General features: G+C 38.2%; 1 protein-coding gene across 2 annotated transcripts in view; it reads left to right on the top strand.

Moving 5' to 3' along the window:
• Window positions 1-11,715: 11,715 nt before the first annotated feature.
• fbrsl1 (fibrosin-like 1) overlaps window positions 11,716-25,041 on the top strand; it is a 411,124-nt gene continuing 397,798 nt past the window's right edge. The window contains exons 1-2 of one of the 2 annotated variants that reach the window (XM_027278062.1): window positions 11,716-11,906; window positions 13,998-14,190. The gene's annotated coding sequence lies outside the window, so the exon portion shown is untranslated. Of the gene's footprint in view, window positions 11,907-12,378; window positions 12,603-13,997; window positions 14,191-25,041 lie in introns of those variants that run through there. The other variant, XM_027278063.1, reaches the window with a different exon arrangement.

Consider the following 25,041-nt stretch of genomic DNA (forward strand, 5'->3'; position numbering starts at 1 on the left):
GAAAAAAGCTTAGTCACACTAGAAAGTGGCACAGTGAAGTTTCAGCGGATGGTGCAACACAGCCAATAAGAATCCTGTTTTGAACTCTCCAGCTATCCATTCCCTCAAAGGTCAACATTGTCAAGCTAGCTTGCTATAGGCCATGGATGTCAAACTTATATAAGCTTATTCAATTTATTCAACAGCCACATACAGCACAATTTCATCTTTCACCAAGTGGGCTGGACCAGTAAAACATGACATAATAACCTATAAATAACAAATTTATTCTGAAAATGTAAAATGAAATATAAAGGTAACATCACAATATGTCCTGATGCAGATTTTTTACAGGCTACTTATTCACTTTTATAGTGTTTTGTAGTCAACGGCACCAACTCAAAGACTAAGAATGAATACACCCATCCAGCATCTGTAAGGTCAGAAATGCAGCAATAAATGCTCTATTGGCTCCAAATCTCCACAAGTCCCAAACTCTGTCAGCTACAGAGTTTCTTATCAGGGTGATGCTGGCAAAAGCCTGTAGTTGGGGCACATGGTTTCTGCAGCCTTCATCTTGCAAGCTCCCTCAGAATATGGCTTTGATGTGGATCTGCCCTTTCATTAGCAAGAAGGTATCAAGTGCTATGAACATACCAAGCATACTGGTTTCCCATTTACCTTGATCAATATATGGTATATACTGTATTGACATTTTCAACAAGCTTATCCTGCATGAGCAGTAGCTGACACTTGACAGTGCTGTGTTATGTACTGTGTACATACGCAAATTAGATCAATGTATCCAGCAATGTATCCTATTCTTATTAGGACAGCATGACCTCCAGTGAACAAATCAAAAATAGCAATACATTTTATTGAAAAAATGGAATGAATGACTTCTCTGGAGTTTTTTTTTATACTATACAAAGTCATCCAGTGGGGTGAAACTGACCCTTTGGCAAGCTGGTTGTGGCTCACTAGAACTGGCCCAATGGCTACAAGTGTGATACCCATGCTATTGGTCAGTGGGGCTTATTTGCATGCCAAAATGTACATAGACTTCATGGATGTGGCTGCAGGCAAATCTATTGATTGCACCAAATCAATCAATTGAATGGTGGGATGTATTTTTGTTGTTTAGTTTGTAGTTTTTGTTGTTGCCTTGTTTCAAATGCACTGTCTCAATGAACATATACAGATACCAGATACAAGTATATGTTTGCCTGCTTAGTTTTACTTGTAGTCAAGAGCACTCTTTTAAACTTGTAAGGGCACTCTATATAAAAACATTTTTGATTAATATATAATGAACAATAGAAACTGACATGTAATTTGATTTGTATTAGTGAAAATATAACCGTTTAAATAGATGAACTGTGTCCTTGGCCACAGGAACCACTAAGCTGAAATGCTGTTTTCATAGCATCATAAACAGATAAATATTGATCTGTGGATGAGAGTGCCGCCAAAACCAAATATAGACAGTGTTGCCCTTGATCGATCCCCTGAGTATCACAGTCTGCAAAGAGGTGCTTGTCTCAGCCTATCACTTTGCCTTTTCTCACAGTGACATTGTCCTTACAGGAATGTGCCGGGAACATGTGGCTGCTGCCTGCCAAGACATTCGTCAAACTGAAACTGAGATACATTTACACTTTGATATAGACATACCCCTGCAGTGTTCAGGATGATGCAGCTCAGGTCTCCATAAAAGTTATGTATCATCATTATGAGCAGGAAGAAAAATAGCAGCACTCAGACGTTATTTCATACATTACTTGCCTTAAATGTCTGCAGAATGGGTGTCATTGAGTTTATGACTATTCTAAAGTTATTGATCTGTCATTGAAGTATCACACACACATAGCCTTACTGTGGCAGGACAAGCATGAGGGATGTCTCTAGATAAGAATTAGTTAAGGGCTGACGATACAATGGACATGATTTTAATCATATAAAAAAAAAAGTATATCAATAATAATTTTTTTAAACGAGCAAGGCAGGTAAGGCCCCAACCCTACACTATGTACTAGGCCAGATACTGTAGGTATCACTACGATAACCTGCTGTGGGTGGAGGTGAGTCAGTCATGCTGCAAGCACAGGAGGGAGGCAGGAGAGAAACCAGCTATGTTGCAAAGCCTAGAGGCGGAGATAAATATAACACCATTGACAACCACTTTGAATGCGCAACAAGAAAAGGCTGCAAGAATGCGTCACTTATAGTTTCTGGAAAATCCAATCATCAAGAGTTTGAACCATATATAAGTGACGTGTATTAACCATAGCAACACATCAGCCTGGCCACCTACACATAGGTTCAGGCTCTTGGAAGAGGTAGGACAAATGTACATCCACATAGCAGTATCACATCTACAGTAGATATGTGGCTAACACAGCGCCGTCCAGTAATTACAGTGCCAGGGACGCAGTGACAATGTAATGGGTAGAAAGGGAACAGAAAAACCTAACTTGCCACATTATGATAAAGAAAGGAAACAGAACAAACAAAAAGGATTATTGAATTTTGAGATCCCTCAAATGAGCTGTTTCAGGGATTTATTATTTGACAACTACAAATCACTAATTACACATTTTAAATAAAGTTATACAAAAATAAGTCTCATAATTACCTAATTTTTACAGTTCAGTTTGCAACTCTGAGTCAATTTCTCTTGTCCAAAGCACAGGTTGATTGTTGTTTCAACAGTGTGTCGAATTTAGTGGCATCTCATTGTGTAGTTGCAGAGTTGCAGACTGCGGAAAAGAACTCGCAGCATCTGTAGATATAAAAGGCTCAATTCTTATTTTCAGGTCATTAAACAGTCATTGAACAGTATTAAAACAGTTATAAATATTAATACATTTCTGACATTATGTAAATAGAGCCCCCTAAATCCAACACACTGGACCTTTAAAATCAGGCAAGACATTCTTTGAAAAAGAATTAAGTTTCTCTGGCCATGATCACTTAAAATATAAGTGTTCGTCTTACCCCGTACTCCCCTGCATTGGAATAAATGTAATATTGACCTTTATGAGAAAACACTTTTTACTTTATCTTTTGCTATTGTATCCAGCATGTTGATAAGTATGTTATTTTTGGGTAGTCTTTACTCCGATGTGTTTGATGATGCGTTTGTGTGCATGCACATCGTTCATTAGATGACATTTTGTATTTCAATATTTGTTTTGCTTCATCTATGAATAAGAAACATCCACTTCTGCCCTGTTATTAGTCTTGTCGCCTTCTGCAACGAGCATCCAGGAATTCGGGGGATGAGATTCTGAAAAGCATGGATTGGATCAAATATCAACAATCTTTCTCTAGAATGACTACACCCACCTTTAGGCATGTAGCTTGAAGGCAGTTTAATTTTGTTCTTTGCTCTCCCATCTAGTAGTTCAGTGCTCTCCAACCAAATAGGGACAGGAAGCATTAGGAGAGAATACATAATGAAAAGCAGCCTAGGATTCCTTGATAGTTGAGGAACAAATGCCCCTGCTGGGCTTGCAAATGAGTTTAACTTGAGTGCTCAGCCATTTTCTTCCCCATCCACATATTAATTTCATGCAAATGGGTATTCACCATAGAGGCCCCTGTGAAAAAGAACACAACATGCTTTCTACAATTCCAATTTGCTGTTAGCACATGGGAACATGTAAGCGTGATTATTGGTGCTTTTCCACAGGCTGACTAAATTCGGACTTGTATCGATGACATGTTTTAACAGATGAGTAGGATTCTTCTCCCTGAGACTCTCAAACTGCCCAAATCCAGACTAATGCAGGCCTACACAGAGCTCCATTACGCTTCACGGGCTAATAATCACCAGGTAATTTATGCCTCCTAAAGAGGTAAGCAGCTCTGTTTAAATCAATGTCATTTTTTATTAGAGTAGATGTGTCTCTATCTCTCTTGTAAAGCCTTGGAGCAATAGAAAGGCCTTGACTCTTGAGGGCAAGATCAATAGCCCAAGAAAGCCATTGGATTTCTCTAAGCTTCAGTGCTGTGCTGGGCTTTTGATTGGTTTGTTTTATGGGTTTAGCTGGATGAGGGATTGTAAACTAAACTAAAAGCTCCAAGCTGCTAAATATTACAGGCAAAGGCAGATAAAGACTTAAAGCTCTGGAGTGCAGATTCAGCTGTGGATGGCAGGTGTCCACTCAGCACCCAGGGAAGAAGGGGGGGTAACAGTATCACTCTTGGATGGGAGAAACAGACACCATCAGCAACAATCCAGAGGAAATTATATCCATGGAAAATCATGCTATTGATGACTGAGAAATTTTACCACACACACTTGAATCTTGACAATGTCGCCTTAGGCATAAAAACACCTCTCTCCCTGTAGAGGTTGTTTCCTTCAGATGATGGACAGGAGATAATGACTGCGGCTGTTAGAAAATCAAAACAACTTGCTGTAAAGATTTGAGGAGAAGAGAGTTGTTCTTGTACTTGATGATAGGATACCGTCTGTCTCATTCTTGAGCATTCTCTTTCCATAGGCAGTATGTGACTCGTATATGATGCAGGAGACATGCAATCTTCTATTTGCAGAGCTACTAGACATTTTTACTGTACATTTATTTTAAATTACATTTACATGTAACAAACTTCTTTCAAGAAATATGAGATTTTAGCCATTCCTTAACTTGACTAAACTCAGCCTGCAGCCTCGTGTCTACGACCAAGTCACACTGTGCTGATATTTAGTAATAAAACACTCCCATGATTAAAATGTCATCATGTTCATAAAACTGTGATAGTGCAGGTAGTGCAAATAATAGTGTATATCAGAATGTATTAACAAACAAATGTGCTTTTTTTTATTTTATAGAAGCACATCTTTCTTAATTTCCATTACTGTTTTAAAAGGTCCAGTGTGTACTATTTACAGAATATGGAATATGATCCTGAAAGTAAGAATCATTATCGTTTTTGTTACCTTATAATGAACGTTTTATATCTACAGTCTTCTTCCACAATGTCTGCCAAGTGTGGCCTTAGTTATGTTTAAATCACTGTCCTATGCAAACCACGTATCTCCAATTTTTCATGAGCTGATAAAAAAATAACTCTGTGACACTGTATGTTTCTGCATATTCTAGTTGGACTGTAAAATGGTTTATTTGGCTCTAAAATTAGATACATTTCTATACCCATAAAAGAAAAACTTGATTTATCTGAATAATTTACAATGGATTCTCACAAGTATGATATGTGATACATCAACTAAGACATAGGGAAAAGCCAGGTATAATTCTCACTGATATTATATCTCTTACCCATGCATGGCTTGACAAAATCCTCACAGATAAATGTATGTAACGTCAAGTATCTTACCTTCACCAAGTACCTGGATGACTTGAGCTCCACTACAAAAAGATGAGTGAAAAAGAAGAAGAATGCCATCATTTATTCTGCTTATCATGGGCTACCATCACAGCTTGTTCACAGCTGGCAACAATAGCTGACTGCAGTGCACTGCTCTTAAAGACACGTCAGGACTTCCTCTGTCTACCACAGTTTAGCCTCTCCTACAGGAGAAGAGGAAGAAGGTAGGATGGACAATTGTGTGTTACCTTTTGAATGCAGTTTTACTGTATGTGACCTGCCAACTGTAATAAAAGTGACTTTTCTTTATTACCTTCGTCCATTGTGCTGCATTTACAGCAGGTTCTTACTACACCCGTTTCAAGTTCAACATTTTTATTCACTTTGTTACCAAGAGTTAGATGAGACAAAAAGCCTGTTCACTAAATATGAAGCTAGAAGCAGCAGGTGGTTAGTTTAGCTTAAGTGTTGGAGGCAGCAAGTTTGTATGTGTATGGATTAAACCATACATACAGATTAATATGAAATCATTTTAATTAGTCAAATCTAGAAGTGCTGATAGATGGATTTCTAACTGGACCGAGCCAGGCTAGCCGTTTCAGACTGCTTCCCCTCCTAATGCTAATCTAAACTAATCACATGCTGGCTGGATTTTCATATTTAGAGCAAGTTATGAGAGCAGTAATGATGATCTCAGCCAAATGTTTTCCCAAAATGTCAAACTATTCATTAAATCATCTCTTTGACATGACAATCTAATCAAGAAGCCTGTCTCGAACAGATAATTAATATAAGTTTATGGATTACAATTTTAAGACCGTGCCAACTATGATTGTGGATCATTTGTAGTTGTAGCACATTTTTGAGGGCTCTGTCTTTTTACAGTGTGTTTGTATTTATCTGACAGTTGCCACAGACACAAAGGGAATTTTCAAATTACTTTTTCCCATAAATTATTCTATACTTCTTTACACCACCTCTTTATTTCCAATATTTTCCTGATACCTATGTGTTGCACTTTTATCCTCATTTACTTGATATTGCTACTCTTACACATTCAGAGCTGAAAAGAGATTTTACTCAAAAGATGACAAGAATTCTGTTGAATGTAAATTAAATGTTTTTTTTTTTGGTTACTAAGATTCTAGGAGATTGTGGTTATTCTCAGTTCCTCTTTTTCTTGTATAACTTGCACATTTTTATCATATCTATCGCATGCATTTATGTTGTACATCTTAAAGATTTATACAAGCCACAAATGTGATTAAGTTTAGTTTTGCATCCCTCCACTACACCCCCGCAAGTGATGGACAGCAGACTATTCATATCCCTATACAAATATACTCACACAGGATAAATGGGCAGCCTTGGATCTGCTAGTGCACTTTGTTCAGTGGTGCGAGAATTCATTTTTGCAGCTTAGCATCAGGACGTGTTGATCAATTTCAGATGCCAACGTTGTCAAGGTGCTGTGGAGCAGCTTGACAAATACAAATGCATGGACTTGTTTATTGATGACAAATTGAGCTTAGACCACAAGACAGAAGATTTGCAAGAAAGGACATCACAAATTGTTTATATTACATAAGTACAGCCACTCCCTGGTCGATAACAGATTTCTGACTCATATCTTGAACATCTTTGAATAGATATTATTTTCTGCAGGCTGTGAATTGTATACAGAGTCTAAAACTAGATTTATTCTTAAACGTAAAATCCATCAGCTATCCTTTTGACAGACATATTTGCCTATACAAAGCAATATTTCATCACCTACCATTTAGTATTGTGTGCTTTCTGCAGAGAAACCGTTATTTTCAGAAAATACCTTCAGCCGAACAAAATAAATCACTGATACAGTCACTGGTCATTTCTTTTACCTGGCAAACATCATGTACAGTATCATGTGAAGATCAGGCTAGAAGACAAAGTGCTGTCAACTACTGTGTTCCATTTAGATGAGAACAAGATATTTTAACATTGTTTAATATATTATTTGATTATTTTTTATATTACATCCGCTCAGTGACACATAAAGCCACAAAGGTTTAATTCCGGGGGTAAAATCACTCAGATATTCTGCATATGCTTCTGCATTGTGAGGCTTATAGATTGAGCACACTGGAGACATCCACCAGCCGAGCCCTCTGTTAACTTGAATGGGGGTAAAATTATTTCCTATTATTTCCTCTTTCCAAATGTTCCTGGACCAAATGAATGACAGTGAAACAAAGCGGTTGTGACACTTGAAATATAATGTATCATCCATTTTACAGCTTTTTTAATATAGATTAGGCAGCTGAAACACTTAACACTTAGTGGTTATGATTAATAAATAGCCAAATGTCAGTTGCTTGTATCAGGAAGCCAACATCAGTCTCCTGCATTAAAGACTGATTCACTACACATCCATGTTGGGCATGCCATGGACATCCTGCATTGGCATCAAATATGGACACAATTCCTTGGGGCAAACCTTTTTGTTTTTTGTCATGGTGAAAAATGGAAACATTTCAACAATCACTGGACAGCTAAAACTGGACTTGTGAAATTGTTATTAGTGCTCCATTTGAGCAGACCAAGGCAGGGTGTTGTGTTTTGTTGTGGCCATTTTTACACAATTAAGCTGTTGCCTATTCTTTTTGTTTTTGAAGAGGCAGCAATGGTCTATTTATGCCAATAAGGTTGCTATGGTGTACTCTCAAGTTTGAATCTGTAAGAGATAATGAAATTTAAAAATGCTAATCAAATCTAGTGCATGAAATAATGAATGTGCAACTTACAGTATTCCAACAGGTTCATGCTGCATACTGTTCAATCCCTTATACATTTTGCATTAATGTCAAATCATGTACTCTAGATTGTCTTTAGAGTTCAATGAAATTGGTTGTCACCCTAGTTTAACACATCATACTTTCTGCCTTGCAAAACTGTTAATTTCTCCTGTTTTCTCTACTTTTCTCTGAGCGCGTGTGTGCAGACCAGCTCGATTCCTGTTGCAAGGTGCTCAAGTCACTCAAACAAAATATACCAACACTGCTAAGACACTATAAATCAGGGGGGGTAATCATAGAAAGTGATAAAATGGGGAAACCGTGGCACGTGTAATCGATAACACCAAAGCATGATTTCCTTTGGGGGGAAACATATCATTCTGTTTCATATGATATTATGTGTGTGACATGAAAAATATACATTTACCCTTTGTAGTCTCCGTGGACATTGATGGTAGACACATGTTGCATCTGTGTGAAAGCATGCAAGGACAAAACCTGTAAAGTTGGTTGCACAGGCAGTCCAATCTATTCTTTAAATCCCAATTTTTAACGCTGACAAAGTTTTATAATTCTGTTGTGCATTGTGAACCAGACCATAACATGATACTTTTAGATTTAAAGCATCTTATGCATACTTTGATCCTTATGCATTCTCTTCACCAAGTTATGTAACACAGAACAGAATAGGGATATTGAAAAACAAAACTCATGTTTTTCAATCAGCCGGCTGCCAGATCTCACCTTGTATCATCTGACAACTGAAATAAAAACAACCCTGCATTTTTCAAATCAATTCTTTTTTGGGTAGGGAGAGAAATATGCAGCATTCAGCCTCTTCTGATTGCGGTAATAGTTGAAATTCAATATAATTTGTATATCAATAAGTACCTTCAGATCCTGCTCCTGCACTGATTTCTTTTTTGATTTTGATCGAAAGTCTCATCATGGAAAAAAGACATACATTTCACATATTATTCTCTGGGTGCACCAGCAGTTAAGGAAAGCTTTCAGCAGCTACAGCTGTGAGAGTGGGGGTGTAAATGGCTGGGTCGTGGGCTACAGTGTCAGAGAGACTGAAGAGTCTAAAAGCAGAACACAATTCTCTCAGACAGCATCTGGGATCGACAAGTCACTGCTCTGAGTAACACGTCTGTGCATGTGCAGGCACACGTATGGAAAAATCAATAACATACAGGTATACATAGACACAGTGGCACACACATGGACACTCTTATATAATGAAACACATAGGTGCACACACAGACGTGATGCTGGGGCCTCCATATGAACGACAACATATCTGACAGGTGTAGACAGATGGTGACAAACAAAATGGACCCTTCACAGCAGCCTGGCAGTGTGACAGGATATTTGGCCACTGGGACGCTGCTTGTCACTGAAAAGGGAACAGAAAATGACATTTCATCCAGTATCATCGACTCCCTAATTCACCAGTTTTCTGAAAATAAATAAATGTCAGAATATATTTTAGGCCTTAAGGGTTATGTTTAGGATTTATTGAAAATAAAATTAAAAAAAATTTTGTTATAACATTTAACTTGGTATCATGTGCTGTACATTTTGGTATGTCCACTCAGAGTTCCACATAAGAAAAATACTTTATCAAAGCAAAAGTATTCAATGGAATTAGGAGTTTAATATTTTGTATATTGTGCTAGTGGATTATCTAAGCAGGGCTTCAACGCATTTAGCTGAGAAGGAGGTAATTTTTAACATTTTTTTCACACACTTATGAGATATGGTTTAAAAACCTGCATGCCCACGGGGCTTGATTAATCTCTTTAGTACATTTTTATCTTATTATTCCATGGACTGCAGTAATCGGGCATACATTTCAGTATAGCATCAATCTGTGAATTGATAATGATGGAAAACACTAGGGGTGGGCGTTTAACAAAAGGACAAAGACAAAGACAAACTGAAAGTGCGAGAAGACAACACAAAGACTAAATATATTAGTGAGGGCAGGATTTTGAGATACAGGTGAAAATGAAGCAGGAACACGTGAAACTAATCAGGGCAGGACAGACAATCAACAGCGGTAGGGAAATCACAAAAAGGCAGGAAGAGAAGTTAGACACAGAGAGGGAGTATTACAAAATAAAACAAGAAACGTGAATGCCAAACCATGACAGCTGAAATAAATAACATAAATAAATAATCATGCTTGGCCATTAGTGCTCTTTTCCTGTGACTTTTTGGTGTTTGGTGTCTGGCCTGCTCTACAAGACAGTAGCTAAAGTTTCCTATCCTGCTGTTGGCTGTCTATGGACCACAGCATCACAACATTGTTGCAGTTTATTCTCCATATGCTAAGTCTGCTTCACCTTCCACGGTGGTCAAGCCAGCCATTCACATACCTGTATGCATGGTCAAACTAGCCACCTCTGTGTTTAAGACACTCACACTGTAAGTGGCTTCAGTTACTTCTAAATAAATGTTTTTGATTCCTCGCTTGAAAAACAAAGGGTGCCTGAATAAAACATGGACATATAGTATGGGGAAGCGCCAACTCCCTCATTGTTTGCTAGGCCATCACAATATGAAAGAGAAACAGAACTGTTGCCAACATTAGAGTTCAGTTCATTTCTAAAACATATTACAAGGCTAGCACTTTAAAGAGGACCTCAACAGGTACCCTTTTATGGTATGTATAAGTAGGGGTGGTACTTTGATTTCATTGGATATTGAATGTGTGACAAAACTCAGTTAATTACTGCATATTGTGCATGTCATTGCTGTATTTTGAATGTATAATATTTTTGATATATAAAGAAGAATCCAATAAGACTTTGTTGGTAGAAGCAAAATTTTAAAAATGGTATTTTCATTGTTAACATTGCCAACTCTCCATTCCAGAGTTCTACCTTGCTAGGCCAATTTGAACTGGAGAGGTGGTCTATCATAGTATACATGTGATGGGAATGGTAGAAAAATGACTGTTTCATGTATCCTATGTGAAGAACAGCACATTAACTGAGATGGGGGATAAGCGGGAACAAAGAATTAATTCAATTTTTCTTTGTTTCATGTTATTTTATTTTATTGTTTGGTGAACCTGTTTTTCCTGCACACCACTTGGCTCATGTGATGTTTTTTCTTCCATGCTACCCTGCACCTCTCCTTGCAACATATAGTATCCATGACACCACAACTTTGTTTCTGGAGAGCTCGGTCACCATTGTGATGGAAACTTTTATGTTTCGAAACAAAAAATAAATATTAACGACACGCTTTGGATAAGCTGTAGAATGAAGAAGACTACTGATTCCATTTTACCTTGAGAATGAGAGCTGTGTTTTCCCTACGCCCCTACAGACCAAAAGAAGGGTGCAGAGAGCTGTCTTCACTTCAGCTGAATTAAACACAGCAAAGCATCCACAAAAATCTGAGTGAAACTAAATGTTCATAATTATTAGAAAACAGAGTTCAAAAACATCTCATTTTGCAGTTAAGACCATCTCTGAAGACTGTGGAGGCGTGACAGGCCCCATTTTGATTGACAGCTCCCTCATGCGTACCAACGTGGAAGCCCAACAATATCCTGCTGTGGACGAGTAACAGCGATATATACAGTATTTTATCCAAATTAATTATTATTCACGGCTTCATGTTGCTGTCTGATAGTCCTTTCTAACGGGAAACTGAAGAAGTTATCCACGGACTGTTCAAAGCTACCAGACCACACTCCTTTACCAAAAAAAAAAAAAAAAAAAAAGTAATTTTACCAGAATATTTTTCACGTCTCACTCGGTGAAATGAGGATTTATATCGACCAAACAAGCGTTGGTGAGTGCTGGAAAGTTTTCGTTGAGTTTATTTAGTTTGTTAAACGCAGTGTGTTTTATGAGGAGTTAATGAGGCAAATAAGCTAACCTTAAAAAAAGAGAGAATTCAGAAGGCGTTAAGCTGCATTTACGGGGTTATTTATTGTACTCAATGTAGTGATAATGGTTTCCTCTGGCTGATTTTTAGACAGATTGAGTAAGAGGGTTTATTTTGTGGGAAAGCGTGGATTTTTGTTAGACTTTTTGGACGTCTGGTTCGCAGAATTAACAGACCTATTTCACAGCAGCCATTTTGACATGAAAGAGTAGGATCCACACAGGTGTTACCAATGATACTGATTAGGTAAGGGACCTTTAATTAGTATAATTGGAAACACCTGCGTGGACCCTACTACTTCATGTCAAAATGGCTGCTGTGAAATAGGTCTGTTGTGTATTAGCCTAAATGTCAGGGAAGTTTTCAAAGTAAGACCCTGGGTTACATAGAAGGCTGCTGTGGATTTGGGTTTTTAGTTGCTTCAACAGAAACAGGATGAATTAAGGGAATGGAATGAGACTTACAAAGCACAGGTCAAAGGTTCAATAAACTGAATTGATGAAGATCTATGTGACTGAAGCATGTCAAAGTCTGAACATAGCTTAATGAGACCACCATGGTCTCATAAGTATAAAGGCATGCAAAAGGATAAGGCTTGAGGTAAGCGCCTCACCACAGGCCTGTTAAACATAGACCTGTGAAATTATCCACAAATAGCTTTTCCCCGGTGAGTCTAGAGGTGTGGAGGATACAAAGCTTAATTGGTGTTAAGTCTGTCAAGAAAAAAAACTAAGTGCCTATAAAACATAATGACGCACATGTTGTTTATCTAGGTGATTCTTGTCTGATGTGCTTTATTTTGCTGTCACGTGGCAGGAATCAGTGAAGAGAAAGGCCAAGCAACTGGATAGCAAAATGAAGCTAGACAGGAGAGGAAACACCTCACAGAAATGGAGGCAAAGTTGTATGAGATCCACCAACAGTGAACCAGTTGTCCAGAGGAAAGCCATGGCCAAGAGTTTCACTGTTCTGCTTCATTCTGAGACTTTTTGACAGTTTATCCTGCAGAAACACAGCCACAGCTGTGATAGTACTGTATACCACTGGTTGCCAACCTTTTTACCTACAGGACCCCTTTTCTATCATTTAGTAAACTTACAACCCCTGACTAAGTGACCTTTTATGGACATTTCATGTTACTTACAATGACTAACAATAAGAATACAGATAAACTGTAAAATTAATTCATGGTTGCAAGCAATGACTGCAGGAAGTCTGTGTAAAACCAGCAGTATGGATTAATTTTGAGCAGCTTACTTCCTGATAATATTGAGTTTTCCTGATATTTTTAGGAATTATTTATACAATCCTTGGTCCGTGTTATGTGTTTGGTTTTATTTAAAAAAGAATGAGACTATTTAGCAGAGAGTGAAGGCTTGTGTTCTCATCATGCGCCTATTTTGTGTGATTTTTAATTTATATATTCAGTAATAAGAGAAACTCAGTTTTCTGCATAAACAAATTAAATGCTGAGATGAAGGCTAACTAAATTAAAAGAAATGTATTATATCTCTTACATCAAGAAGGCCTCTTGCGGCCGGGTGAATTTTTGGTGACCCCTAGTTGTGTTCAGGACCCCAATGCTGGCAACCAGTGCTGTACACAAAGGGCAGCAGGTATAATAAAGCAACCTGGACTTGTTGTACAGCAGACATTTTAACATGTCATAGCAGAAAACTTATAGATGGATTAATATTAGCTGCATTCCACTTAGAGGAGGTCCTGCTTTTGTGCATGCTGGTTCACTGTCACTTCCAGAGACACTTGGAACTGAGCTGTTGACTATCACTGACAGTGAAAGTGGTGGGTAAAATAAGTAAACTCTTGATAATGTCTCCCACAAAGGGGGAAAAATAACATGTTGAGGAGAGACATGTCCTCGCCTTTGGACCTGAAACTCAAAGAGGTCAACTGCTCACATCGATTTGTCCTGTCACAGTTTTTAACTTTATTCATTCACTCAGTTGATGAACTCTCAATTCCGCGTGTGCGCAGGCTCAGCAGGAATGAGCTGCACAAGAGACAGACAGCAGCCATTCTTGATATGCAGCAGAAGAGCAGCCTGAAGGAGACACTGCTGGAGAGGAAGATAAAAGCTGTAACAGAAATTCAGGAGAAGTAGCAGCTTGACCTCTGGGTGGAACTCGCCGTTGGACAGTGAGACAAAACAACTGCACAAAACATTAAGGTGTGATTTTTATATCTGTACTTTATTTCAACCTGTGTTCAATAATTAAGCGGTCAGTCAACAAGAACGGCATCACGTTAACTCTCTAGACCCCAGTAGAATTATATAATGTTGCTGCAGTTCACTGAGAACCGTCATTCAAATGAGCATTTTTTCCTACTCAGTCAACAAACTTGACAATCACAAGTTGTTTTTATTTTATAAAAGCACAACTTTTCCTTTAATTTGATCCAAGTTTAATTTAACACCTAAACTAAACATCAGAAATAAAACAACAAGCACTAAAACTGCTGTAAATACCTATTTCATACTTCATAAGAGCAAACAACAGTACAGCTACATGAGAAAAAAATCGCCAGATTTATATGTGGAAAAGTCACAACGACCTAGTCAGTCATCCTTGCCAACTCCTCAGTGAACTGTCCCCCAGAAAACAGTCTTCATCTCCTGCTGCGAGAGCCAGGTAAGTCCAGCTGTTTACTGATGGTGATTATGTAATGCGAGCTAAACACTTGAACACATAATGTCTTTGTTGCTTTCCATTGTGCACAGTGGGTCATTTTTAGATTTTCAGTGGAAACCAGGTGGAAATTTGCAAGTAGATATAAATAGAAAAAAATAGATATAAATGTAATGATGTATATTTCTAGTTTGTGATGGAAACTTAAACTATGCATGGTAAAAAGTGTTTTGATGCATTGGAAATTATTTTAAAATGATGGATGCTCCTAGGTGCTTTGGGGGAAGGGTTATGGAAGTAAAGATTTTATTGTCTTTAATCACCCTATGACCTTCCCTCTAGTCACAAATAGGACCAGTCAGGTAACAGCTAAGCTGTCAATTTTTACACATTTAAGTCAGTTGACATGACATAGTTCAACTTCAAAACAGTGGTATGATGTCTTCTTCAGCAGTGGAGGTACTTTCTGAAGTTTCTAATGGGTAATGACCCTGATGATGTCATAGCATTGTTTCTAGACATCAGTATGTTGTTTGTTTTGTCTGAGAGTGAACCCCTCATGATGTTGATTTGTTTGTGGACAACAATTTTGAACCTTCAAGTTTGCCATTATGGTTGTAGTCATCTGGTTATGAAAGCATGGAGCCAGTTGCGCTTGATTTTGACTTTGTTTTTAAGCAGGAAAATGACAGCCTGCCTAGTCACAAGTGTTCTTGTATTACAGCTAAATGGTTCACTAAGCATATGAGATGAGAAATAGTCAGTGCAGTACCAGAATCTCGATCAGTACTGCCTAGTTTGACAGTTTGATTAGAGTTTGGTGTGCCTGTGCTCACTGAGAAACCACTATTGTTGATTATTTGTTTTGCCCCATAGAAAATGAGCTTGACAAATTTTGCACTTTAAGCATCATCATATCTCATTTTATATGCACCACTTAATCTGTTGAATAGATTTTGGGCTTAGGTAATTAAAATATTAACAGTTAAAATTTGTATCTATAGATGCTCTAATCTGTGAAGTGCTTGCACATTGAAAAGTCAGAATACCTCAGCTCGCACTGTCCCTTTTTATTTACCACCCTGAGAAAAAATGTCTTTTATTGTAAGGAAAACACATCAGAATGATATAACATGTATTGTGTAAACAGAAAGGGCGCCTGAATTCACTGTTTGCATCTTTGATGCACTGTTCAGTCATTGCATTGCATTTGGGTTTGTGTTTCAAACTACTACCAGTTGAACGGTTACTCCATCATAGTTTTTCTGCTAACAGGCTAGCTGGTATTAGTGTGCTCAGTAAACCAACACCAGCTCCTGGTGCTAACACAGCTGATGTTGCTCTGTTTGGGGACATCTCTTGGTAGTCACTGGCTGTTAGTATACTGCTGCTATGTACATTTATGTGTCTTTATAGGTATTAATTGTTTGCTTGTTTGTGGTGGTTGAGATCATCTTTCTTGGGTGTTGTGTGATGGTTTATTTCCTGTGTTATGGGGAGTATTTTGAGTCTTGTCTGCTAAATAGGTCAAGTTCTTTTTTTACATTACATTTTATGAAGGTTTTTGCCCTTGTACTGAGGTGTATCAGGATGGGTCAGAACATCTCTGGCTCTGTAGTTAAATAAAGTCAAATATTAGTGATATTTGGGGTGTTGTTTAGCTCGGTTGGTAGAGCATCTGCCCCATGTACAAAGGCTCAGTCCTTGCTGCAGCTGCCCAGGGTTCAAATCCGACCTGTGGCTCTTTCCCGCATGTCATTCCCCATCTCTCTCTCCTCGCATTCATGTCACTCTTCAGCTGTCTCTAATAAATAAAGCTCAAAAAGGCCAAAAAATAAAATAAAAATAAATATTAGCGATATCAAGGGTAGGGTAGTAAACATGATTTTTGTCTAAATGAAACCTACGCATTCACATTTTCTCTACACAGATTTTACTTACTGATGCATTAGAGAAGTGCCTCAGTGTAAAATATAGAAAATGCAGTTTCAGTGCCTTCAGTTCAACCCTTTCTCATGTTTAACGTGTCAAACACAGGTGTAGCTAATACTAGGTGCAATTAAGGAACAAACTTAGGGTACATCATTATATCAATTAATTAATTAGTAGTTCCAAATAGGTGTGACTTTATATCAAAGATTTTAAACTGGGCTTTTTTGAGATTTCTGACATTTCAACATTTTGCATCAGAATTGAAAATAAATGGTCACAATCAGAATAACACATAATGTAAATTTCAAATTATTGGCTGACAGTTTATCTGCACAGATATATAACATGCATTCCTATCGATTATCAAAATAGGTATTAATTCTTTTGGTTGATTGAATAACAATAGATTTGAACTTGAAGTTAGTGGAGAAAAAATAAAAAATTACAATGTGGCATTTCTGTGGTAGCAGCAAGAATCTATTGTTGCTTTTTATCCACATGGAAGCATCCATCTCCTTGTCTCAGTGTGCCTCACTATCCCTTCCCACTAATAAAACTCTGTCATAGACAGGGCAGGCAGCCAGCTAGTCCACATGGACCACCATGCTGCTGAATAAATCCCAGCTTATTGATGAGGTGGGGAAATTGTGTTTTTCTAGCCCTATTGGGGGGCTGACTATGGAAGCCACCACTGGATTAGAGGTGGCAGAGGTTTGTGTGAGTGAGAAATGAAATCTGATTTCCTGCACTGTTTGGGGCTGACTACCAGGAATATTTCAAGCTAAGAGAAACAATCTATCCATCCAGCCTGTCTGAAGGACAGAGCACCACACTGGGTTCTTTTACAAGATGAAAACGAGGTGTTCTCTCATGATTTCCTACCTATCACTGGCATAATTCAAGGTTCAAGCAGTGCTGGCTGAGGGTTAAGGAATCAATTTGTGTAAGGGTTAAGATGCTATTTGATCTGGAATCTCAAGGGCATGCTACAGGGCTTGTTCCATCTTCTCTGCACATTACCCAGAGTGCATCAGTGTGCCATTATTCCTTACAGGGATAGGAAAGGGGAGAGCAAAAAAAAAACTGAGAGAGACAAAGAAAGAGGGGGAAACAGGGATGGAAAAGTGATTGCAGGGTCTAGAATAGGCTTTAGTAATGGTGCTGGGCTTGCAATTGTAAATCCATTCACGTTGGAATTCAATCATCACAAAACTCTGAGCTCATTGTGGAGGAGAGAGGAGGAAAGAGAGGAGAGAATAGTTTTCCATCTCCATCTCACTATCGCTGGACCATTAAAATAAAATGGCTGTTTTTTCTCTTGCCTCCTGTCGGCTCTGCCTCAGGTGTCCATACGTGAGGGACTGTTCAGGTCAGAGCATGGGGGCAGAGAGGGAGATGGGTGGGAGGTATGTGGGTAGTGGGGTGACTGACCCAGGGCAGTGTTGAAGGCACATGTTGAGGGACGGTCAGTTGGGTGACAAAAAAATCCTATTACATCTGACTGCTTCACCCTCCCCCACCTTGACCCCACCCAACTCATCTTGTGTCCTTCATGGTCTCACGCATGGCTGAGCAGTGCACCATGGGAGGTCAGTATTGTGACAGGCTGTTGGCTCAGGCATCCTGGTTTCCAAGGGCAGATATCGCCTCTGTTTACAAGGTGTCAGCAAAGAAAGGGGGTGGTGGGTGGGGACACAATAACACATGAGTTCTGCATGTCTACATGTGTACATTTATATATATGTATGTACATTTATAGGTAAAGACACTGTCCAGTATCTAAATTAAGATTTTATAGGAGAATTTTATAGATCTGTTGTGTATTACTTTGAGGCCTAAAGAAATATTTATGACTTACTGTATTTCCAGTTAGAAAAGATTTTCTTTCCCACTGTTTGAATGGTTCCTTCCTTCTACTACATTTGCATTACCCCTCTTTTAATTGTAATTATTACATTAGTGCCAGTTACTAATTAATACAGTTTAATCCTAAAATCACCTTTATTATAATATCTTTGAGTGATATGAGATGATGTCTGATTTGTTAAATTTGACTATGTACCAGGCCTATTGAAGAAAGGTGTAGCAGATGTTAAAATCAGTGATAATTATTTGAACAATGGGTTTTTTGATTTTCAACAGAAGTAAACAAAAACAGTTTAACATTATCAGCCACAAATTGTTGATTTCGTTAGCTGAAGTGACAATTCTGGCAGACTTTATCAGCTTAGGTAGTTAAATGGAGCTAAACCTCTGTGAATTACATATCTTGGAACTTAAATGGAGCTAAACCTCTGTGAATTACATATCTTGGAACTGCGGTTGGCTAATGATATGCCTGTTGCCTTTGGAAATAATAGCTGTGTTTCAGCAGCAGGTTGAGTTTAACCAAAAAAAGAAAAAAAGATCTAATGTTTTTCATTTTCAGCGGGGAATGGTATTTCTTATTCTACCCAAAGTACAGCATAACGTTTAATTAATTGTGTAGCCTGTGTGTTTGTGTATGTGTGGGAGAGTGTGTATGCAGTTACGTATGCTATGTAACCAAGTCCAATATCGTAATATTTAAAGCTTATATATTATTCATTTTTATTAACTACAGTGGAAAAAAAGTGTCAGAGCAGCAAGTGTCCTGACAGAGGTGTGTCAACTGATAAGTGCCTATGGAACATTTTACATTATTACCACTAACTATTATTAGTGAAATTTGGAGGTTTGATGGTGGCTGAACAGATTCCACCAGCCATGCAGGGATGGAATGTAGTGACTGGTGATGCACACATACAGTTGTGCCAAATACACAGACATACACACACACACACACAGACAGACAGCAGTCAGCTCGGGTAATATCTATGCCAGTCTGTCCTGAGAGTGACTGTGATTAGCTTGCCAACCCCTGGAAATGAGCCCAGAAGTCTGTAATTCATAGTTAGGGAGCCAACAACAGCGAACTGGCCGGACTTTGGGAGGTAACTCTAGAGGTGTCGGAGAATCACTAAGCTTGTCTGTTAGGCACAAGAGGCTTCACTTGGGTTTATTTTCATTGGCCAACAGTTGTATTGAGTTTAAAGCTGAGTATTTATGTTTACCTCCTGGATCACGAAGATGAGTTTTTTTTCATTGAGAAAAGGACTCATTCATTGTTAGTTGAACTGTGGGTTTTTAGTGAAACACTGACTGTATATTACAGTAAGGTGGACTTCAAATAATTATGCTTTGTGAATTGGACAAATAACTAGTTATTGATTTTTCTGTTCCAACTTTTGTTATTATATCTGCCTTTAAAAAAAAAGTTGATCTGGTTAAGATAATTATTCTGGTTTTACTATTATCCTAAAAGAACTGACAGTGTGAAGCTGTATGATTTATTAAAACAGGCATTCAGCCTTGTATACTGTACACTGGGCTGATTGGAGATATTTTACAGAGGCAAGAACGGACCAATGGAAGAAAAAGAATAAAAAAGCAACCCAAACATAGTTATCAGTACTGGAAAAATAAGTAGAATTTTAAAGGACACGACTGGGCAGTTCTTAAAATATGGTGATGGTAGTGATGGTAAAAAGTAGATGCTGTAGTGAGATACAGTTACCAACACAACTTTTAGTTTGTATATATCCCAGGCTGTGTGTAGTTGGAAGAATGTCTCAAAGTTGCATCAGTACTCTTTGTAGTGAATGTGTGGCGCTTGTGGAGAATTTATGAGATCAGATAAGATTCAGATTCAGCACAGCTAAATGATAATACCAAAAAAAACAATAGTTTTCACACATACAATGGAAGTTGCTTTGCAACAGACAGAGTGACAAAGAATTCCACAGTAAAACCAAGGGAAGAGTGTAGAAACCAAGGCTGGAAACATAAAGGGAAAGCATCAAAGCAGTGTTAGGAAAGATTGTTACATAAAAGGAAGTCTGCTTAGGGATGTATATGTCTATAGCTGCAGGGATGTTGCAGATCCACCAAACTCAATGTACTCACTTTTTTTTACCACGTTTTTCTATAAGCAGTCATAAATCTTAATTGCTTGAGTGCCTCATTGTTAAAACAAACGGAAGTGATTTGGGCTCATATCATAGCATTATGATGCTAATTCATCCCTCTTACTATTTCCTATTATATTGCACACAGAAAGTTATTTGATATTTTTTAAAAGTTGTCCTTGAATTTCTGTGATTTGATGAATGGCCTTCAGGGCCTTTCAATCTGTAAGGAGTAAAGACTCACTGACATTTGTTTTCATTTTGAGTTGATTTATCAAGCTGCTAGCTCAAAACACTAAACTCAATGCGTGTCTGGCATTTGATTTTTGCTGCAGCTAAGCATTTTTTTTTTAGCTTGAAGAGCAAATGACAGCAAGGTTTCAATTTACTGATGCCATTGTACTTGTATTGCACTTCTCTGCTGTCAAAATAATCTAATGATGAGTTTTCAAGTTTACTAAACGGAATATCAACTGGAGTGTGAACTTCAAATAATTCTGTATTTTGAAAAAAACTTTGACAGTTTTATTATTCTCAAGGTATTGAGCCAATACCAAGTGTGGCACTTGAGTTAATATTATGCTTCCTAATGTCACCACAGATCAATAACATGAAGGGCAAGCATTTACCATAGCATTTTGTCTCTCAGGGAATTAGCAGCATCTAGGGCAAGTCCTCTTGCTCATGGACATTCAGCTTTAATCCAAGCAACTGTTATTATCCTGTCACTGCCTATCTGCTCTATAAATTACATCTCTGTAGTTCAGGGCCCCCACTTTTCAGCAATAAAGACGACACAATGAACCTCAGACCTTTTATTAGTTTGATTAGGCTTAACTCATAATACATTTCTGCTAAGGAATATTTTTCTTTGTTACCCATGCAGCTCTGTGTTTTGCTCCAGCTGACACAAATTCACATTAGTACAAGTTGGAAACACATCACAACCTGGTAGCAGTGCAGATATGACAAGTTCTAAGAAAATATTCTAAGAAAAGAAAATTATAGTCTAATAGTTGGATTGTTCAAAGAATTGTATATTTATAAATGAATGCAGGTGACAAGATGACAGGACAGTGGAGCCTTCACAATGGGTACAAAAGTGCCTAAGTACCTAAAAGCATCTATATTCTTTGTGCTTCATACAGCCTACACCTGATAATGAAAATGTATGCAAAATGCAACTAGGTAAAAAAATATTGTGACATTGTGAGTAATATGAAATGGCAAGTTATTGTCAGTCACAGCTCCTCAACATACTTAAGAGGAACATTGAAACAGTTTTGTTTAACATGCACATCATGAAATGCTGCAGCTCACATTTTGACTACCCAAACATCATTAAAACATATCATTCAAAAAGAATATGAAGGCCAAATTGAGCATAATGAGACTTAAAACAGTCATACTCTAATTTTGGAAACCATCAACATTTTTCAGTCTCCAGACAGAACCACAACCTGACCAGCTGATCACAACCACTTGGAGAAGAATACTGTATCACTCCAGAGCTTTCCTGAACCACCTCAGATGCATTATCCACAAGGTGGAGTGGGTCCCTTCATGCTCCTCCACTCTAAGCCTTGCTTTAGTCTCCTACATTGAAAAAGCAAAGAAAAGACTTAATGGCAGACTGTACTTCCTGAAGAGACAGAAGAGAACACTACCCCTTGACAGGTACAAAAAGCTCCTTGATAACTTTTACCCATCAGATCCACACTAATGTGTAACAGTATGGTACTAAAGCTTTACCACTGCAGATAGAAAGACACCTAAGTTTTATCAGAACTGCCAACAAATCACTTTATCACAACTTTCAGGATGACAGCACTCCCTGCCACAAGAAAGCAGATCTAAACATCCACAAATGCAAATGCATGCATTATAGAAGACGATACAGGCTCTGATAAGGCTGCAGGAAACAATGGCTTTTTCGCCAGATCTGTCACCTTTCTTAACATCTCCATCACCATCGTAACTGTCACACAGACACATCATCCATATACTCTCACTTTCACTGCATCATCAAAGAATACCATATTACAGATAGCCAAGGGGTCCAAATGATTCCTCCAGCTCTTTCAGTGATATTTATATATGAAAATTAGCACATTTAGACCATAGTTGTAAGGACTGGATTGACATTTGACTCACATTTAAAGGAATAGTCTTTGATTTCTCTGAGAACGGGAGAATGTGTATTTGTACTAAAGTACTTGACTTAAAACCTGAAATTGTTATTACATGGATTTTGTTTTCATCATTGGAGTAATATACAGTTAAGATGATTGCTGGCAAATGTATCTTTGAGTCAGTGTGGGGCAAGGAGAATAAGTGAAATGATTTCCAGACTGTGACAACAGTCACAGAGTGTTACCATAGACTGTAACAACAGGCTAACCACTTTCTCAGTCTAACATGGCTGTTAAAGTAAACAGAAAATATAAAACGACTAAAAAACAACATAAGATGACATATGTTGTAACGTTATGTCACCATAACATCAGTGGTATATAAATTACTTTTACCTGAAGAAACTTAAGGCAATAAAGAAACATTAAAAAGATCAATTTAAAGTGACTAGTACTAACAGAAACATGCGGAGCATGTTGATGATCCTGATATATTATGTTTGGGTGGAGACATGAAGTAAATGTTTAGGTCTTGCTCCTGCTGCCTGTCTTGACAGAGCGCTCTAGGATGCTTTCACTTTGGTTCGTGCGGCAGTTGTACTGCTGTGATAAGTCATCTCCAATCTGCAGAGCTGACAGAGCACCATGTTGCTGGGTCTCTGTCTAAAATTTTGCCACATTTTAGAGGATTGCAGCTTGTTCCCCTGGGTGAGTCCATGCTTTTCCAAAGTGCATCACTTCATCATGATGCATGTTATGCAAATGAACATATTCCTGTCATTGACATAATTGTCGTTGAGTTGCCTCAGCCCTATTTGCATTACTTATAGTTGAATATAATTATCGCCTTTTTACTTGACAGTCTAAATAAATGACTAAATTAGTTGCTTCTTATCATATTAACATACTGTTTTTTTTCTACTGTATATTGTGGGTGACAAATTGATATTTTGTTAGTATCGGACACAACCCCTGCAAAGAATGTTACGCCATAGGCAACAGCACCGCCTAAGTTAACTACTATTAATCTCATACTTGTACATATCTCATTGTTGTATATTTATCTGTCTTCTTCTTCTTGTTCCTTTTGCTTTCTTTACTCATAGACAGGGATTGTTATAAACTGAATCTCTCCAATGTGTGTGTCAGGCTGAATTTCAAGGCCTCTCTCCTTACCCACCTCCATAGTGGTCCTTCACTGCTCCCCCATACCCTCCATTGGACATCGCTGGCAAAACCCTGACGGCTTTTCCTCTCTGTTGTTTTGCTGGGGCCACTGAAAATATGCTCAGAGTACAGCCTCTGGGGTTGAGACAAAGCGGTGCACTGCTGGAACTCACCTGGGAAGGCTCTGTGTGCACCACAGTGGGAGCCACAGGATTTCTGTGGTCAGATGTCACAGTAGTCAACACACACTTTCTTTCTGGAGACAGCAAGATAAAAAGAGACAGGAAGAGAAAGATAGAGGCAGAGAAAGGAAAGTGTGATCTGGCATTTGCCTTCTTCAGATCAGAGGGTCTGTGATCATCCTCCCACACAGACAACAGGAAACAACCACAGAGAGAAACCTGTGCCTCATAGCCTGACACAGTTAGAAATAACAGCAATTCCTACGTTTGTGATACTAGAAAATAATGGCAGAGTGAGATCCCTTACTTTCTCTGCGCTAAAGAGCAGATGGTCTGACAATAATCCATGTCAATTTCAGGTCTATTTTTCTCACCCCTGTGGTGGTGAGGAGAGAATGTGCCAGGGGGTTCCATCCTAATAGATGATATATTGAATAGACTAACAGAAGAGCAGAGTTTACCTGCACTGGCTAGCTAGTCTCACTGGAGTAGAAACAAAATTAACCAGCGATGCCAACATTTTTTGTAGTAGACATGGGATGGAAGGTAGACCCAGCCTAAAAAAATATATCTGCTGTCACAAATGTGGCTGTCGACAGTTATGCTGCTGCCATGAAGCAGTCATAAATGAGATTGTGCCGTCTGATGTCACACCCAGCATTGATGAAGTCACACATTCACACAAGTTAGTTGTTGCATTTGTAAATCCTATTAGCTTGTCTGCACTGTTGAGCTTGACTTTTAGCTCAATATCTTTGCATTTATGTTCATCAAAATGTTTTAACCTTGTTTAGTCACAGTAGCTCTCTCTTGCATAACATACTTGAGCTTAAGGTACAGAATCAAAGTTTTGTAAATCCTTCGCCCTCTAAATGCCTGGTGGCATATTGATCTCCCCGGCTACCAGCAAAGTGATCTTTTGCTGCTAGCCATACTCAGGCATGGCAGCCGGTGGCTTATTCTTATTGTGGTACAGTATAGTAGAATCACAC

Source organism: Larimichthys crocea, chromosome III (assembly GCF_000972845.2).
Source record: "Larimichthys crocea isolate SSNF chromosome III, L_crocea_2.0, whole genome shotgun sequence".
Taxonomy (NCBI): Eukaryota; Metazoa; Chordata; class Actinopteri; family Sciaenidae; genus Larimichthys; species Larimichthys crocea.